At 34.7% G+C, this 5,218-nt stretch overlaps 1 pseudogene; it reads left to right on the forward strand.

Moving 5' to 3' along the window:
• The first annotated feature begins 668 nt into the window (after positions 1-668).
• LOC123246668 lies at positions 669-2,619 on the forward strand (annotated as a pseudogene).
• Positions 2,620-5,218: the final 2,599 nt, after the last annotated feature.

A 5,218-nucleotide genomic window follows, 5' to 3' on the forward strand; every position in this document is an offset into this window, starting at 1 on the left:
GTACTATTTAATCTAATAAAAAAGAAAGAAGAAAATCAAATTAATGGTGTAAAAGATGAAAAGGGTGATCTCACCTCTAATAAAGAGGAAATGATGGTAATTATTAAGAACTATTTTGCCCAATTATATGGCAATAAATATAACAATCTAGTTCAAATGAGTGAATATTCACAAAAATATAAATTGCCTAGAATAACAAAAGAGGAAATAGAATACTTAAATAATTCCGTCTTAGAAAAAGAATTGAACAAGCCATCAAGGAACTTCCTAAGAAAAAATCCCCGGGGCCAGATCTATTCAAAAGTGAATTTTATCAAACATTTTAAACACAACTAATGCCAATACTATACAAATTATTTGACAAAATAAGCAAAAAAGGAGTCTTACCAAATTCTTTTTAGGACACAAATATGGTACTGATTCCAAAGCCAGGCAAACCAAAAACAGAAAAAGAAAATTCCAGACCAATCTACTTAATGAACACATATGTAAAAATCTTAAATAAAATGTTAGCAAAAAGACTATAGCAAGTACATGTGCACCTGACCAAATGGGTGCCAGTGCAGGTATACCTTGGGAGGCACAATAGGAGGAGGCCTCCTCTGCTCTGAGGTGAGGGAGTCTATGGAGAGGCATTGATAGTGGTTGAGAAGGAGGAGGTAGAGGAGATGACTCCCTTCCACAAAGAGGTGGATGTATTCACCACTCCTCACTGGTGGATGAAGCAGCTGGTGAGGCTGTACTGCAACAAGGAATTCAAAATGCATGAGCAGATTTAGAATGAATACATTTTTGGTTTGCTTCAGCAATGCAGCCAGACCATTTATAATGTGCACTCTGACAACAAATTCCCTAAGATGCTTAGTCTCTTTTAGAAAGTGTTGAAGAATGTAAAGAAAGATCTAAATTATGCAAAACAACTGAAGGAGAGGCTGGAAGCTTTTACAAGAGATTTCCTTCCTCACATGAAAGAAGAGAAATGCTGATGAAATATTTTACCTATGATGAGCTGAAGAATATTCTTCACAACACTGTTCTCACAAGGACACTGTGGAGCTTCTTAGAGGGCTTAGTCTTTGGAATCAAGCTGAAGAGAGACAGAAGTTTTTTAAGTATTCTGTGGCTAACAAAACAGATAAATAAACTCAAGTGCCAGATTACTCTACAAATATTACCCATCTTTCTTCTGACGTAATGCTGACAATTTTCAGTTACCTTTATCCTCAGAAGTTGTGTTGATGCAATCAAGTCAACACTAAATTGTCTCAGTTGGCTAAAACTGGATCTTTCAGGAAACATCTTTACCCTGTTCATGGGACTAGAGGTGACTTGTATAATGGTCCAGGAACTGAACTTGATACTGAGCCTGATGAGGAGTGGGTGAAAAATAAAAAAGATGAAAGTCCAGCTCTTCAGGAATCAGATGAAGATGCTGATATAGATGAGTCGAAAGAGTCTACAGGAGAATCACTTGCCATCCATATTACACAAATGAAAAAATATTTACTACATGGCCTAATTCAAAATGTTCTTCAACATGTTGGCACATCTGTAAAAACTTTAGTATTAGTATATAGCTCTACAGTTTCTAGAAAAGTGATTAGACAGATTTTAGAACTTAACCCCAACCTGGAGCATTTAGATCTTACCCAAACAGACATCTCAGCCTCTGTATTTGACAATTGGTCCTGGCTTGGTTGCTGTCAGAGTCTTGGACATCTTGATCTCTCAGATTGCGAGAAAACCATAGACTTGTCTTTAGAGAAGATTTCCAGAGTTTTGGAAATCCTGTCGTCTCATAAAGGTGGCATTCTAAAGACTTGTAGAAACAAAAACACATCAACTACATGAAGAAGTAAAGATATTATTATGCAATCTATCAGCAAATATGCTTGTTTGCATGATATAACTAATGAAAGTCTCGGCAAAGAAGGAGATAATTAATGACACTGGACTAGTACTGTTTCTTCTGAAAATTTCAGATCTGCTTATGTGTGAATTTCAGATGCTTATTTGGCTGACATAGAAGATATTGTAGAATGGAGACATAGAAATGTTGAAGGACTTTCTGTAATGGAAACAGCATCTAATATCAATTGTTCCACTTCTGGTTGCTATAATTAGGACATCCTTGGGCTAAGGACTAGTGTTTGTTGGCAGCAGCATTGTGCTTCTTCTGCCTTTATATATTGTGGTCATGTTTTTTGTTGTACTGGGACCACATTAAGAACTATACCCTTACTCCCAGATTCTTCTACATTCTGTAGAAAAGCAACAAGGACTACACAGTCTGTGGGTAAAGACATAATTTAGTCTGGGAGTGAAAAATCTGATTTAGAGACTGGATGTGTACTACTTTTTATCAGTTTATCTGGCTGTTATGAGATCACAGATCATGGTTTCAGGGTTTTAACTCTGGGAAGAGTACTGCCTCTTTTGGAGCACCTTAATCTATCTGGTCATCTTTTAACTGGTGCTGGCCTGCAAGATTTGGTTTCAACATATTCTTCTCTAAATGATGAACAGTTTTACTACTGTGATAACATTAATGTAATGCTCATGCTTCTTCTAGCTGATTCACACCTCGCTGATTCACAATATCTGAGCATGGCAAGATGAAAAAGTATTGAGTTGATTTCTTCCCCTTTATTTCATTCTCTGTCAGATGAAGAAATTGAGGATCAGAGAGGATCAAGGACTTGCCTGTGATCACACATTTGACAAGTGTTTGAAGCCAGATATTTGGACCCAGATCTCTTCTGAGTTCAGGTGCAGGACTCTTCTTACTGAATTAGAAACAATGCCTATTGTGCTTTCCATTGTATTGTGTAGGAAAATACTTTTTTCTTTCTCACTTCCTATTATAGACCCTCTTCTCACCAGCCTCACCAGGAGCTATACCAGAAATCATACATTAGAGGTTTAACCTCTCTCATTTTTTTTGAAATTCCATCTGACAACCAGACTGTTCTCACTGACAACCAGACTTCCTCAACTAGCCCATATTTCATTCATTTCCAGCCATTTATTTCCCTAGAGCCTCATTCATCATATTTTTCACCTTTTAGGCCAAAGGGACCCTCCCTGTGTGTATTGTTTCCCACAATGAAAAAGCGAGCTTCTTGAGGACAGAGACTACCTTTGATTTTACATTTCCATCTCCAACACTTAGCACTTTTCTGGCCACCAGAGGAGTGCTTAATAAATGCTTTTTCATTCATTAAAAAAAAGACTACAACAAGTTATCACAAGGATTATTGACTATGACCAAATGGGATTTATATCAGGAATGCAAGGCTGGTTTAATGTTAGCAAAACCATCAAATAGTATGGGAAAAATCAAGTCTAGGTCAATATCTCACATGCTATAGCAAGATAAATTCAGAATGGGTAAATTTCTTAAATATAAAGAATGAAATCATGGGGGGCAGCTGGGTAGCTCAGTGTATTGAGAGCCAAGCCTAGAGACAGGAGGTCCTAAGTTAAAATCTGGTCTCAGACACTTCCCAACTGTGTGACCCTGGGCAAGTCACTTGACCCCCATTGCCTACCCTTACCACTCTTCTGCCTTGGAGTCAATACGGAGTATTGACTCCAAGATGGAAGGTAAGGGTTTTTAAAAAAGAATGAAATCATGAATAAATTAGGTGAATATAGAATAATATACCTTTCAGAGCTGTGGGGAAAGAAGGAATTTAAGACCAAGCAAGAAATGCAGAAAATTATCAAATGTAAAATTAATGATTTTGATTGCATCAAACTAAAAAGGTTTTGTATAAACAAAACCAATACAACCAACATTAGAAGGAAAGCAACAAACTGGGAAAAATTTTATAACAAAAAATTAATTTCCCAAATATATAAGTAATTAAGTCAAATTTTCAAAAAATCAAGCCATTCAACAATCAACAAATGGTCAAGGGATATGAATAGGCAGTTCTCAGATGAAAGTTTCCTTATCTGTTAAAAAAGAATGTTGGATTATATAGGCTTCTTAACCAGGGATATGTGACCTTTAGATAGAAAAAAATCATATTTTGATGATTACATTTCAATATCATTAGTTTCCTTATAACCTTATGTATTTCTTTATGCATCTAAAAAGTATTCATCTGAGAAGGAAGGGATTGTTGGTCTATAGGTTTCATTAGATTGTCCAAGAGTTCCCTGATAAAAAAAATTAGGAATTTCTAGACTAGATTGAGGCATTATAATCATACGTCCTATTGCCCTATAGTTCAGAATCATAACTTGAAAATTCAATTTAAATTAACAGACATTTATCTTTTTAAATAACAATATTTTATTTTGAACAGAACCTTATGTAATGTAATGTAATGTAATGTTCTTATTAATTTCTTTTTTATGCTATTACCCAATGATATTTTATTTTCCCAATTATATTAATAATGATTTTTCAATGTACATTTTCCAAAATTATTAGATCCAAATTGCTTCCTTCTTTTCCTTCCTTTCCCTCTCTTTGAGATGGCAAGTGATTTGATCTGGGTTATTCAGCTTTTGTCATGCAAAGCATACTTCCATTTTGACCATAAGAGGATACTCACAAAACCTAAACCTGAAAACAAAACCATAAATAAACTAATGTGAAAGACAGTATGATTTGATCCACATCTGACTCCAAAATATCTTTTTCTGGAGGGGGATAGCATATTTTGTCCTAAATCCTTCAGAATTATCCCAGATCATTGTATTGCTGAGATTAGTTAAATTTTTCATTGTTGATCATACAATATTGCTATTAACTGTGTGCAATGTTCTCTTGGTTGGCCTTAGTTCACTCTCCATCAGTTGCTGTAGATCTTTCCAGCTTTTAAAAAATTAATCTTGCTTATCATTTCTTTAGCACAATAGTATTCCATCATCAATATCTATACCACAAATATACCTTTATTCACCATTTGATATTTTTGGATTATCATATCATCCTAATTATCTTACTCTCACACTCTCTCCCTTTGTAGACTTCTTCTAATTACTCTAATACTGATAACATTTTAAGAATTACAAATATCATCTTTCCATGTTGGAATATAAACAATTTGGACTTATTGAGCCCCTTAGATTTCCTTTCTCATTTACCTTTTTATGCTTCTCTTTAATCTTGTATATGGACATCAAATTTTCTATAAAAGTCATTCATCAGGAATGCTTAGAAATTTTCATTATTAAATTATTAACTCATATTTTTAATCTT

This window comes from Gracilinanus agilis, chromosome 4, assembly GCF_016433145.1.
Source record: "Gracilinanus agilis isolate LMUSP501 chromosome 4, AgileGrace, whole genome shotgun sequence".
Classification (NCBI taxonomy): Eukaryota; Metazoa; Chordata; class Mammalia; order Didelphimorphia; family Didelphidae; genus Gracilinanus; species Gracilinanus agilis.